Raw genomic sequence first — 15,221 nt, 5'->3', positions numbered from 1 at the left:
AGTGAACCCAAGGGGTCAATACTGACTCCAATCTTGTGTAAGGTCATTGTTAAGGATCTGGGTAATGGGGCAGGCAGCTGGCTGAACATGAGTTACCATGTGCTTAGGTGGCCAAGAAAGCCAGTGGCATCCTGGCCTGTATCAGCAGTAGTGTGGCCAGCAGGACCAGAGCAGGGTTGTTCCCTGTACTCAGTATTGGTGAAGCCACACCTCAAATCCTGTGTTCAGTTCTGGGTTCCTCAGAGGAGACTCCATCACTCTGCAGCTCCCTGGAATGAGGTTGTAGCAAGGTGGGGGTCAGCCTTCTGCCAGTTAACAAGTTACAGGACAAGAGGAAATTACTTCAAGCTGCACCAGGGACTGTTCAGGCTGGACATCTTGAAGAATTTCTTCACTGAAAGGGTTGTTAAGCATTGGAACAGACTGCCCAGGGATGTGGTGCAGTCATCTTCCCTGTAAGTGTTCAAGTAATCACTGAACAGAACATGTGGAAATGTAAAGAGAACTTGGTTTTTAGATCTGGAATTGTTGGCAGTTTTGTGCACTAAAGAATAACCTTAACCAATTATGCTTTCTTGTGGACTTTCAACCACTGTACATGAATATAGAAATTCCTTGTTTCTTTGCCTGAATAAATTTCATTACACACTCAGATTCACTCAGTCAATCTCAGTTGAGAATCTCCAAGTAACAGATACTTACTGATATGTCATCCTTATTAAGCGTTACACATTGTTATTGCGAATTAACCACATCCATATTCTAAGTACTTCAGAGGGAAACTTCATTTCGCATATTGTGAAAATCTTGTTTGTATTTGAGTTTCAGATGACTCTCTTTAAATTGCTCTACTGAAACTTAGAGAATGCCCTAAGGAAATTTTGTTCTAAATGTTCAAACCAGGCATCAAATTACCACAAAAAGAGCCCCCAAAATATCCAAAAAGTATTGCAAAATTTCCAACTAAAATCTACAACACTCTTTTTTCTTATAATGTAGAACAGAGATTTATATAAAAATTAATTCCAAACTTAGCAAACAACATTAGTTTAACCGAGTCTAAAAATTAGTATTTATCATGTTCCAGTGTTCCAGCTAATTATCTGGTTAAGAAAAAGATACAGAGAGACATTCAGTGGGAGTGGCTTTTGTGTGTATTTACCAGAATAAAGGGCAAGAAAAAAATTGAAATCAGCCTAATGACTATTTGAGCTATGACATATGTAGAAATATTTGCCTTGAAAATATTGTAATTTTTAATTAACTAGCAATAATTGATTAGATAAAAATTAAGTAAAATTAAACTGATTGTAGAAAATCACTCAAAACTCTTTTGATTTCTTTAAGCTTAGAGAAGCATAAAATTTCTAACATCATTTATTTTATATTCTGGTGTACTTCTCCTTAGCAAACAAAGCTAACTTTTTACCTCAAGGGACATATCCTTAATGACATAGCAACAAATCTGTTGTACTTTCTACCTCAGGCCACAAAACAAGATTAAGTTGAAGATGTATTTTTTATTTACTTCTATTTTCCCCAAGCTTTCTACCAATAATGGAAACAGGGAAAAAAAAGCAGGAGGAAACAACGCCAGTTTTAAATAGCAAGAGACAGAAAAAGCAGCAAGAAAATAGTGTGTAAGTGCTTAATACAGAAAGAAACAGACCTACTTCAAATTGGAAAAAGTATGAGGGTGTTGCATTGCATTTGTAGATTAGGTGAGTGTGAAAAGGAAATCTGTGATGAGGTGTATAACAATTAAACTTCATAAGGAGATAGGGATTCAAGCTGGAGTTCAAGGGGGATGAAAGAAAGGAAATGCACATATAAAAATCACATTAAAAGATGACTTGGTATGGCATCTGTGTTCTGTTCCTCAGGGCCCAATGAAGTAATTCACCAGAGCATGCCAAAGGACTTAGGGGAAGTCACTTAGAATCACTCCAGTATCTCTAGAACTCAAGAGAATAGATGGTGGTCAAAGAGGACTAAGAAATTGAATATATTTGTCTATGATGTTTGGCAGGAGATGGAGATTTTTTTCTTATGGACTGTAACAGTAGTTGTGACATATCAAAACCACAGAATGATTGATTCTCCCACAAAACATCCTAAAAATAATCTCAGCTCTTATTTGTAGTCATTCAAGGTAGCTGGAAAATGATTCTTCAATAATAGTTATCAATGGTTTGGAGTACAATTATGAAGCACCTTAGACTGAAAAATGGTATCTCTTAGAGTCAGTTTTTACTTAATGGTATGATAGAAAACAGAGTGTAACTTCTAAAATTTACTGATGACATCCAGCCAAAAGAAGATTAAGTTTGATAAAGAGGCTCAGACTTTAAAATGAGCCTAACAAATATGTGCATGATGCGTAGTCGGAAAGATGAAATTCAATTAGTTCAAAATTAAAATGCTTTATTTCTCAAGGGGGACAAATACCAATGGGGAATATCTGGGTAGCAAAGGGGAGTCTAGCAGTAGCCATGTATCATGCACATAATAAGTGCCAAAAGTGTGACACAGCTGTAAAATAAGCAAGACTCATTGGGAATATAATAATAAGCTTTTTTTTTTTTTTTTTTTTTTGGAGGCATTCTAGGTCTGGAAAACAGACTGAAAAGAAACATTTCTCCCAGTCAGCTGTGAAAATTGTTTGTCTCACAGAATTCAGCTCAATTTCGATAGTGGAAGAGTGTGAGAAAGAGTTTAAGGACTAAGCCATCTGACCTTGAACTTCTGCTTGATTTTGGTTGAAGTCAAATAAAAACCTAAAGAATAAATCCAAAGCAGATACAACCTTTCCTCTATCAAGGGCACACCAACTACTTTTTAGATGTCTGTCTAGAGACAAATTTCACAGTTGAATGCCAAATTGGCCAGGGAGTAAGCTTTCAGTGTTTGTCACAAACATGGTCAACTAGCAATGGTTGTCTGAACTCCTCTTTGTAACTTTTTTCAAGGTGGAACTCAAATTCAAAGGAAAGAAAAAAAATGAAAAAAAAATGACCTATAACCAGGGTGGAAAAAAAAAAAAAAAAAAGGGAAGGAATTTTCTACTATTTGCTACAAGCATGTCACAGCGGGAAGGCACTTGTGATGAAGTGCCAATTACTTTTGAGGTCCCAGTACTATAATGTCAGGATCTAAATCATGTGTTTCTGTTTCCTATGTTTTTCCAGAGGCTCAAACCCTGCTGTTAGTATTGTGAGCATCTAAGAAACTTGCTTCGGTGGAAAAACTGAACTTTGAAGTTAATGCAGTAAATTGACTGCTGTTTAAAAAAAATGGTCTTTTTATATGTATTTGAGTATTTTATTAGTCTGATTCACCAGATTCACTGTGCCACTCTCAGCTGCTTAAATGACTTGTCACCATCAATGATACATAGCCATACTGCAGTGATTTCTCTGTAGGTAGCCAGTGTTTTCCTGATTAACCATATCATGCATTATAAATAGGGATGTACTTCGAAGTGATGCATAATTGGACTTATTTCTCAATAGACATGATTAATATGCTAAAACTAGGAGACCATTGCAGAAAATATTATGGAAGGTTTTTAGACCTTTTCCCACAATGAAGGTGGGATAATAGCAGAAATATACAAAATATACAGAAAAGATCTAAGGCAAACCACCTTTCTCCTGTTCTCAGAATCTGATTTTTAAGTATAGATAGAACAGAGATTACAAGTCATATGGGAGAACATATCTACTGAAAAGATCTTATTTTCTATGACCACTGTTACTTTCTTTATGGAAAAAGCAAAACCATATTCGCTTGAATAAGACCACATACACTAAAAAAAATATTCAGAATTATTTTTTGATCTTTTAAGCAAATCATCCTGTTCTATAAATCTGCTGTGCTGTTTTTATACCAAAATTATAAAATATGTTCATCACATTACACCCAAAGGCATATCATATCTCCTAAATATGTAAATATATATAGTAATGAGATTACAGTACCTCAAAGTAATTTAAGAAATCCACATTGTTAAACTTCCTTTATGCAGAAATCTGTGTACCACTGTTTATGGTGGAAAATACAATTAATTTTTCTATAAAATGAAAGCAAGATCAACATTGCTAATATTTTCTTGAGCTGTAAGTCGTATATTTCTTTTATTTCCTAGCTGAATTAGAAATGCCTAGTCAAAACAGACACTATTGGCATTCAAGGTCTTGCTCAAAACCACCAGTCCTGCACATTTTGTTACCTGTTTGCACAGACCTTGGCTAAGAACTACCATACAGAATATGCACTGTTAATTTGTAAAAGTCAATGAAGAACCATCAGAAAAGTTTGGCTTTGAAACTTCCTGGATCTTAATTGGATGAAATCAAAATAATATAGAATAAGTCATATTAGTTTGATTTGTTTTAATTATTTTTTATGTGCTGTGTTCATATGATTTAGAAAAGGAAGATGAAATAATTTGGCTATATAATTAGAGCTCTAAGTGTGATGTGCTGCAAAAATAGCACAATAAAAATACTACAAACTTGTATTTTTCTCCTTTTTTCAATATAACTGTAAGACAAGATTCCACCAAAGGAAAGGTATCCAATTTAGAAGTACCAAGTTATCTAATTAAGCAACAAATGCTGCATCAAAAGGTGAGATTCAGCTGGTTTTATTTCTGACATCTGTGATGCAGACAGTTGCAGGAGTCTATACTTTGGACTCTGTACTCAGGAAAGAGACATTTCAGGGTCAAAGTCATGTGCATGCTCAGAATGAGATGAATCGAGCTTTGGACCCAATTGTCAATATTAACTAGATCTTACTATAAGCCTTGATTATTCACTCAAATATGAACAGCTGATGTTAGTTGAATCAAACAGTATTATTGAAGTCATGATTTCTTTTCTGGTTTTATCATGCAGTCACAGATTATGATAAATCGCCAATGACACATAAGGGAAAGCACTAGAGGGAAACGTAAGTTTAGGATTACATCAAATATTCTATTTTGGTACATCTAGAAAAATATCAGTGCCAGTATATAAAAAACCAGATGTGTTTCATGTAAAATTCTGTGCATTCACACCAGGAAATATGTAGAGTGTGTGAAGGGAAAAACACCCAAAGTGGACAGAAACACAGACATTTAGATTGACTAAGTTTGGTTTATAAATATTTTAATCTGTAATATTAAATTAGAAATTAAAGGAATGTTTCTAATCTCTGAAATGTTGGTAAATTCTCAGCCCAGTGGTATCATGACTGACAAAAAGTAATTTTAAGCTTGGACTGACCACTTGATCAGAAAAAGATTATCTGATGGGCATGCTGATATTGATTTTCTTTTAATAACAGCAATACTAATGTCCAAATACATGTATTTAATGACCTATATGGAATGTAAATTCTACTAGCAGTATTTTTATTCTGAAAAGGGGTAACTGTGCCTAGAAAACATAATGTTGTCTTTAGAGGAGCTTTTCTTTAAAATCTATCTCTTCTATTTTATATAATCTTTTCCTTTAAGTATCATTCTTTGTATTACATAAAAAATATTTGCTTTAGTATAAAATTAATGTTTGCTGCTTATTGTTTAAAATTCAATTGTTTTAAAATCAATATATTAACTATAGAATTTTAACAGCATCCCATAGTGTTCTTTATCCAGAAATAAACTTATTCCCTAGTCATTTGCAGTGCAAACATGGCTGTCATTTATCTTAGTTTTGTCCTTCCAAACCCATTAAAAAACAAAGTAGCCAACTGTAAACTGTAGATGTGTTTTACAGATCTTATCAGTCCTTACAAAATACCTTGTAATCTTATTCACTTATATGTGACTTACATTACCTGAAATTACTTCCTCTTCTGCACCTCCACCTTAATACATTTTTTGTTTTCTCCTCTCTTGATTGATCATGGCTAATAAGAATGTCTAACAATTTTTACTTCACTAATCTAACTCTTCCTTTAACTTGTTTATTATTTAGATAGTTAATCTTCCTTCAAACCCTTTCCTTACAATTTCAGATCTTCTCTCTCCTATCTCTTCTGCAATTGTGATTGATTATGATTTATCAGGGGAGTATTTTCATCTTTTTCTCTGCCCCCCTGAGTTTCTAATGTAGTCAAATTTCCAAAAACTTTTCAAACTCATTGGTGTGATTATCAGTTTAATAGCTATTTTGATTTTTCAAAGATTAAGATATAGCTCTAAATCTGAATAGGACCTTGATTTCTTTAACAATTTCACATCTCATCCTGCCTCTTCTGTATTTTCTGTACTTTTTCTGCTCCAGAACATCTACAGTACATCAACAATGTCATTATATGGGGAAACACGGCAGGACAAGTGTTTGAGAAAGGAGAGAAAATCATCCAGATTCTCCTGAAAGCTGGTTTCACCATCAAGAAGAACAAAGTTAAGGGACCTGCTCAAGAGATCCAGTTTTTGAGAGTAAAGTGAGTGTGAGTAAAGTGTGAGTAAAGTGAGTTAACTGAGTGTGACTCAAAAGGTTTCCTCAGAGGAGAATAAATTAATGACAGCCAATGGCATTGAAACAATATGATTAGAAAATAAAGTATGTATCAAGACAAAAATAAAGTTCAGAAATTGTTTAAAATGCCTGTATTTATTGCATTAGTATATGTACAATATTTGCAATAAGAAAGACTGCAAATATTGTTGTGAATGATTTAATGTACATTCTGCTGTCCACTTTTTACACTGGCTAAATAAGCTTCATATTATTAGACATAAACTTGTGGAAGAGAATGGCAGAATTCCCTGTCAGAGGAAGTGTTCAAGATCAGGTTGGACAGGGCTTTAAGCAGTCTGATCTAATCAAAGGTGTCTGCACTCATGGCAGAGAGGATGATCTGGTGTCTGGCCTTTAAAGGTTCCCTCCAACCTAAACCATTCCTTGCTTCTAAAATGTTAAACAGTATTTGTCCTAGTCCAGTCCCCTGAAGGATGTCACCTGTTATGGTTTCCCCTTGGACACTGAGCAAGGTAAAAGGACTCTAACTTTTCAGACACAGCCCATGTTAGCCATCTGTAATTACTTCCCTGTCTTTCATATGTCTCAATATATATTACTCAACAATATGTTCCATGATCTCTCTAGTCACAAGGTGAAGCTGACTTTTGTTAGTTCCAAAGGTGCTCCTTTTTGCTCTTTTTAAAAATCATTTTTATGTTCTCCTTTTTCCAGTTGCTGGGGACTTTGCCTCACTGACATTGCTTTTTAAATATGGTGGATTTATTTAATGAGGACTATGAAAACAAGAATGTTAAGATGAGTCTACTCTTGAACAAATGTCAAAAAAAGATTGTATCTCAAAGAAAAATTTTAAAAAAAGACATGCAGGTTATTGGGATTATAATACGTTCTTGTTAGTGTTACTGCTATAAAAGTTGAGAAAGAGAAGTGTATTTAAACATAAAGCCAAGTCCAGATGCAATCCTGTTTAAGTGCAATTAACTAATACATACACTGATCTTCTGTAAATTTAGGTGTACCATTTGAGAGAAAATCTAGCATTAATCAAGAAATTACAGTGTGAGAGAGGGATGGCTAGTTATATGTCATAAAAATTTTTAAAAGCGTGACAAATACCATTCAACTTCAGTTTACTGCTGAAGTAATCAAGCCTATATCCTAATATCTAGATAGTTTTCTTTTTACCTATGAAAACTGCAAGCAAAAGTAACTCAGGCTGATAACTGCAGCCACGGTAGTTGCAACACAAAATGTATTTACACATAGGAGTCGCTTTTTCTTTGGAAGAGTAGTATTGATTCTGATTATTCATTTGAAGACTTTGGGGGTAACTACTGCTGTGCAAGGGAGAGAATAGACACCACTAGTCAAAGTCCAAACAGATTCATCCAGTTTAGTATTCATGTTCAGAATTTATTGGTTTTTATTTCTGTATTTATATTATTTTGTGTATTCTATCTAAAAAAATCCACTGCAGTTTCCTGTAATGGTTTTGCTGTTTTTAAATAGTCAAATTATCATTCTAATCTTCAGTATAGAATGTAAGTAGTTGAGCTTGGAAGCTGATTAAGACATTTCCATATAAATCAGGAAACCTTTCAAATAAGTAGGTATTAAATTTACATTTCTTTAATCACAAGACTAGTAAAGCATGGAATCAATCCCTCATTTACAGTTTATGTATTATCTTTATATGATAACCCTCAAATCCAACATCCCAAAAGTCGTGTGGTGGACAGTCTGTCAGGAAAATAAGAGCAAACATGTAGGAAGTCAGACAGAGGAACCCCTGTAAATTTCACATTTGTGTTATTGTGAAAGACACCTTTAATAAGCTGGCTTTCAAGTAATACTGCATAAGACTTCTGTATTCATAATGCTCATTTTTCATATTTGTCAGTGGATAATACATCAGAAGAGCTGTTATCCAACATTCAGCATAATACAATGATTTTATGAAAGGAAATGTAGGGCAAATTTTATTTATTTGTTTCATTTTATTTGAATATACTTAGAAGTGTTAAAATTTTCATAATTTGTTGTCTGTTTCAGTTTACACCATTAATTTACCATTTCTTTCTGTTGTTCTTGTCTCTCGAGGTTTGTGTTGGTCATTTTTAGACACTAACCTAATTAGTAATTATAAAATAATATCATGCAAATAGTAATTTGAATTTCTTTAAAACACCAAATACTCATTGTCACAATGAGGCTGTATAATAACTCTGCATTACCAGAAGATAATATGGTTGTTTGCTAGGGCAACTTTTAGCTCCTGGTTTCTATTGTTACTACCAGAAAAAAAAAACAAAAACAAAAACAAAAACAAAACTATAGGCTGGTATTACACACCACAGAACAAAAAGGACACGATGTTGCAGTGGCTGAATAGATAATACATGTCAACTGTGAGAAGTACAGTGATTTACTTTAATGGAAACATTTTAAGTTTCTCTGACTCCCTTATCAGTGCCCAACAGCTTATCTCATTAGCATTTTCATATTTTCTTATGTTTTTAAAATCAGTCTGAGCAAATAGTATTAAGATCATGTGTAATTTACTCTTGTGCATTTTGGGCAATGTATTTTTTAGGGAGAAAAAAACAGGATTAATACTCTAGTCTGTTGAGCTATAAGTTGACTCATATGAAAAGTAGAAAAAAAGACTAATGTCAATGTTTTAGCTATATTGTGGCATGCATATTTGAAAGTATAGTTCTTTACAAAATGCGTTTTGGTGAACCTGGCACAAAAATTGGAGGATGCTGAAAAATCAAAACAGTGGCAGTATAGCAAAATGCTTATGGCTTGATAAGAATAGTGGAGGCATGCTGATTGTTCATCACACAGCTAAAAGTCTCTTTGATGGAATAGATGTTTCAAGGATAGATCTTACACTATGCAAAAATACACCAAACTAAACCCGTTAGTATTTGCAGAGCAGAAAATAATTCAAAAGCAAGAAGCTTTTAAGCAAAAGAATCTCCATATATTTTTGCTAAGGAGAAATTTGCATTTTTTTTAATATAATAAATTCCAGTTCAGAATTAAATTATGCTGAGTTGTGTCTGGTTTACATAGCTTTTATAGATCATTATTATTACTATCATCATTATTATTATTCAATGCATTAGGCTGTGCTCAGATTATCATTGTTTATGTCAAACATGTTTTAACATAAGCAAACTTCTTCTAATCTTCTGGACTCTAACATCTCCTGCCTTATGTTTCATCTACTCTTTCAGTCTGATTTCACTATAATCTCTATTACTAATAGTGATGTAATTAGATCTGTGTTTTAGTTTTATAGTAAACTACACACACACACAAAAAAAAAAAAAAAAAAAAAAAAGAGAGCTTGAAGTAATTAGTGAAGGTAATATTTGGAATCTCCAGGTCAGAAATCTCACTTTTATATCTTTTAAGTCAAGCCTAATATCCACAGCCAGATGGATTTTACTTAACCTAATTGTTACACAGAATAAAATAAGGGGTATCTTGCACTTGCTCTTATTTTATTTAGAGGGGTGGAGGATGCTCTTTAGAGATACAACAACAGATAACAACATTGCAATTATATGTTAAAATCAACCTTTTCTGTTTCTTTAGTGTACGGGGTTTGGTTGTGGTAGAGTTAATTTTCTTCACATGTATGTAGTTCTCTTTCCCATTTGTTCTGAAAAACACCCTTGATAACACAGAGTGGTTTTGTTATTGCTGAGAGGTGCTTACACAGGGTCAAGACCTGTTTTGCTTCTCATTCCACATGACCAGTGAGGAGGCTGGGGTTTCTGAAGAAGCTGGGAGAGGGCACGGCTGGGACAGCTGACCCCAACTGATCAAATAGATATCTCATAGCTTATGGTGACACACTCAGCATATAAATCTGGGGGAAGAAGAAGGAAGGGGAGAGCTTCTGAGTTATGTTATATGTCTTCCCAAATCACCATTACGTGTGGCAGAGCCCTTGCTCCCCTGGAGATGGCTGAACACCTGCTCACCCATGGGAAGCAGTGAATTAATTCCTTATTTGTTTCTCACTTTTTCTCTCTGTACCATGCTCTTTTTATTGCAGCCCAAGAGTCGCTTCTGATGGTTGCCCTTTTGACTATTGCCCTCATACCACTGGACTGGGGGGAAAGTGGCTGCACAGGGCTGTGCTGCCTACTGGAATTGCACTACGACATCTAGTCATGGCATTTGGCCAACCCTTAAGCCAAAAAGCCTGAAAATAAAAGATATGTAAACCACTACATTTGCCCTGAAAAGTCAGGAGATCAATTTAGTTTTGATCCTGAAGAAATATCAACAGAAATGACTTCTTCATGACAATATATTAAGGTTATAAGGTTTCAAAATAAAAGACCATCTTCCTGAGAGAAAATAAACTGTTCTTCCCTATGAATCAAATTTCTTCATAGGAATAGTAGTGTAGCACGCTGGTTTTACACATTGAGATTTTGTGTAACAAAAAAATAACCTCTACTCAAGTCTGAATTCATAATTCCAGCTTTTTAAGTATTCTAACAGATGTATCATGTAAGTTCTTTTTAAGTTGCCACTGCTTGTAGATTTGTTTGCTGTGACTGAGTGACCACTTGCAATTTTGTCTTTATAAATTCTTTATAAAGAATTTATTTTTGTACCTTTTAAGATTTTACTGTGAAAATCCAGAACATATCCTTGACCCTAAAGTGCAGCTGCAGCAATAGAAAACAACATAAGATACAAATTTGTTTGTGATCAAGCATATCAAGGTGAGTAAAACCTAATAAACTGATTCTCCCACTGCCACACATATCCTGCTTTTCCTGATTAATATATAGTGGAATTATTTTTACTGAAGAGTACAAAACTCAACGTATTACCTACAGAATACATAGTGCACAATACATCAGACCTTACTTGGTTAAATAAAACATTGTCTTGTGTTACTTTCTAATAACCCAACTATAATTACATTTCAGAAAATAATATTTTCTTTTTGTTAAATACGCATTTCAGGTACTTTCAATATTCATACCTTGTCCAAGTCTCCTAAAAGTAGTATGCCATGTCCTGAAATAAACTGACAATACATTCACCCGTAGTGCCTGAATCAAATATTTATATGGTAATTACATTCATATTGCAAATAACAGTAGAGCATTAAAACCCTCCAATATATCTGAGGTATAGAATCTATGCCCTTTCTTTCAGAAAACATGTAAGTGAAATCCCTCTAATGAAGCAATAAACTAGATTGTGAAATTCATTTTTTATCTTGTTTGATTCATTTATTACTACCAGTTGGAATTTAATACCATGTAAAATCTGTCCCACCAGTTTCCTTACACACATTTTCTGGTGATGAAAAACATTTTCTTTCCTGCTGTTCCTTTATAACAGGGAAGTATTATATTAATTTGAGAAAAATCCTTTCATTCTCTCTATTACATTGATCACATACAAATCCAAATCTGTGGAAGTAGCAATGTCCCCTACCTCAAAAGAAATTCACTATTACAATGGGAAGCTAAAAGAAGAGCAAGTAGAAAAGCTCCAGTTGTTCAAGCAGAATTCTCTGTTGCACCTCACAATGCACATGTCATTTGGCCATGCAGATTAAGGCAATTAATTTTTTGTTGCTTTTCACACCTGACAAATCAATCAGACAATGACATAATCAGCAACAACAAAGGCTTAATGGAACTCACAGTAAACAAGACTTAATTATTGCACTCTCCCTATAGGGGGTGCACTCTAGGCAACTAGACTATAATGCACATTAATTTTGCCTCTTTTTATTTTTTGTGTTCCTGTAGAAATTTCTATAGCAACTGAATTAAATTAATAGCTACAGACTTTTATAAATTAATAATGCTGCAAAATTGGTTCGTCTGGAGATAGAACAGCTTTTCTCAATACCCAGAGAATGTTGAAATGGGAGTAGTAGAGATATAGAGACAGCATAAATTTAAAGCACATGAAACAGCTACTGCATTTTTTCAAACTAGTTCTGAAGAGAAAGCTACATAAGCCCTTTTACCATTGTCCTGATGTTCTTTGCAAAAGGGTTGTACTGTTCTTTTAAAATATAACATTCTGAATTATGTAAACATAGTAAAGCAGGAGCTTGTTTCTAGTCATGTTCCTGCTGCTATGAAAATTTTATTGTATATACATATGACTGAAAGGGGGCTATGGAGGAAAAAAAAGCTCTTTATTACAGTCTGATCCATATCCTGTGAGAGTTTAAGACTGCCATGGAAATCCCTGTAGACTGGTAAAATTTAAAGGTGCTATGCCTACTATAAATCTTTTAAAGCCATGCCTCCTATCCAACCTGTAGGTGTGGGTATCATGATGTGCTTTTGATGTGACTGCTGTAAGAGCTGGTGTTGCAAAGGTTCTTATGAAGAACTCAGATGAGTAACCTCTATTTTAAGAGTAAACCTTCAAACCTAAATTTTCTTACTGAAGTACCTCAAAATATAAAAATGACAGCTAAAGTACCTTCCCTTTCATCCTGAAGTTGCTTAAAGATTTATAATTCTGATTATGAGAAAGCGAAAAACAGTTTGCTACTAATATTTCAGTGTAAGCAACTGTGATTCCTCCCTGTTCACAATCAGAAAAAATCAGTTTCCTATAGGGAAATTTTAGAGAGGACTTAAACAATATTTTAATAGCTGAAATCAGGATGACTTCAAAAAATGATAGCTTAGATTGGTGTCTGGAAAACAGATTTATCTGCTATCTTTTAAAATGAGATATTATGAGAATTTAATATAAATAGTAGTGAGGATGTAGTAGAAGTAGAGACTGTAAGGCATGTATGTGATTCAGTGTTAAGATAAAGAGACTAGAATGCTATCAGTGTTGTAAATATTAAATGAAGTGAAAACTGACTCACCAGTGGTTTCAAAACTGGAGTTATCCATAGATTATGACTGCATGTCCATAACATGCTAACATGCATGTTAGACATGCAAAAAAGCAAAAAAATTTTCATAATCCAAATGGAAAAGAACAATGAAAGAGGGACAAATTAGGAATGAGACCATTTACTGATATTGGGGTGACAAACTGTAAAACCAGTTTGAATTGGTATGAATACCAATTATGGAGGCCAGCTGTGAAACCATATTTTCATATTGAGCATATAGTCTGATGAGTATTGTGGCAATTGGTCTAAAGTATTTCAAGAATTCAGAACAGAGAATAGCATGTAAAAGTAAAGAAGTTACAGTGAAAACTGATCACTCATTTTTAAACCTGAAACTCTGCTTAAGCTGTACTGATTTGGAATAAAAGATTCTGCCCCAAGCATCCTCTCATTTCAGACTAACAGGCTGAGGTACAATGTCTGTGCCTGGATGCTGACAAAACATTAATTTACATTACAAATGCCAAATTTAATTTTAGTGGTGATGATAGTAACATGCTGTACTTGCAAGCTGTGGTGGAGAATTCATCACTAAATCATGTGCTCTACTGGAAAAGTTTATCTAGTCCAGAATCAAGTAATTCAAAGAAGTTACCTGGGATCTGTGTTATGATGAAGTCAGGTTAGTGCCTCCTTAAAGTTTTGTGATCTGTGTATCTGTTTATTACAACAAGTGGTCAAACTGGAAGAGTATTTCTAGATAATGAGGATGATAGAATCCTGACTGCAAACTGTAAAGTTTAATTTCTTGCCAATCACATAATTTTCAAGAAAGAAATAGTTACTCAGGCTTTTTGAGATAGATTAATCTCATCCAGGTTGATAGATGCCATGAAGTAACCCCAATTTGCAGGTAGACACCACCCAGCTGCTCACTCTGCTTCCCCCATCACCCTGAGACCAGGGGAAGAGGAAAGAAATAATGAAGCACGAACAATTGTAGGTCAAGATTAAAAAAAAAAAAAGTTAATTAAGTGAAAGATAAGTGGAAAAAGATAGAAGAAAACAAAACCTTACAAGGTAATGCAAAGGCAGTAGGCAGTCAGACTGATACTCTGACAGTTCCCGAGCAAAAGTTTGCAAATCCTTCTAAAACTGCTTCTCCCTAGTTCTGTTGAACATGACATTATGCACATGGAATATTTTTTGCTTAGTTCATGTTGTCTGCCTGGTTGTGTTCCCTCCCAATTATTGTGCTCCAATTATTCAGTAATGGATAACGTGAGAAGCGAGAATCTGATGCATGCAGACACCATTCAGGAAATGCTAGAACACTTGTGTCTTACCAATTTTGTTTTGGTCAAAAATATAAATGGCACTAATGGCACCATATGTAGGAAAATTTCCTCTGTACAACAGATAAGAGAACTAGGGGTTTTATTTATTTCCATGAACAGTTTGCAGTCCTATCAATCAATTTGTGCACATACATTTTGCAATTTCAAACGAAATTATTTTTTTGATATTTCAGGTAGAATGTCTCATAATGCCTATATTACATTAACTCTCTTGAACACACATCAGCATTGTTACTTTGATTTTTCACTGATTTCATTTAGGCTTTAGGAGTCTTTAAAGAGAGTTATTACATGTTCAATATTTCCACAGAAGGCATAAATAGAGAAGCTGAAATAAAAATTTTGATATCTATACTTGCATAGCTGTACATGTTTCTAGAGTTTTGACTGTATTTCTTTTGACTATCAGGCATCTGACATTCATTTAGATGCTACATTTAAATAACTAAAAGCAGTTGCCTCTCATTTGGAATTCAATGCACTTCCTCATTCATTACTGAAATATCTTCAGTG

This window comes from Vidua chalybeata, chromosome 2 (genome assembly GCF_026979565.1).
Source record: "Vidua chalybeata isolate OUT-0048 chromosome 2, bVidCha1 merged haplotype, whole genome shotgun sequence".
Classification (NCBI taxonomy): Eukaryota; Metazoa; Chordata; class Aves; order Passeriformes; family Viduidae; genus Vidua; species Vidua chalybeata.
Note: the sequence above shows the minus strand (reverse complement) of the source record.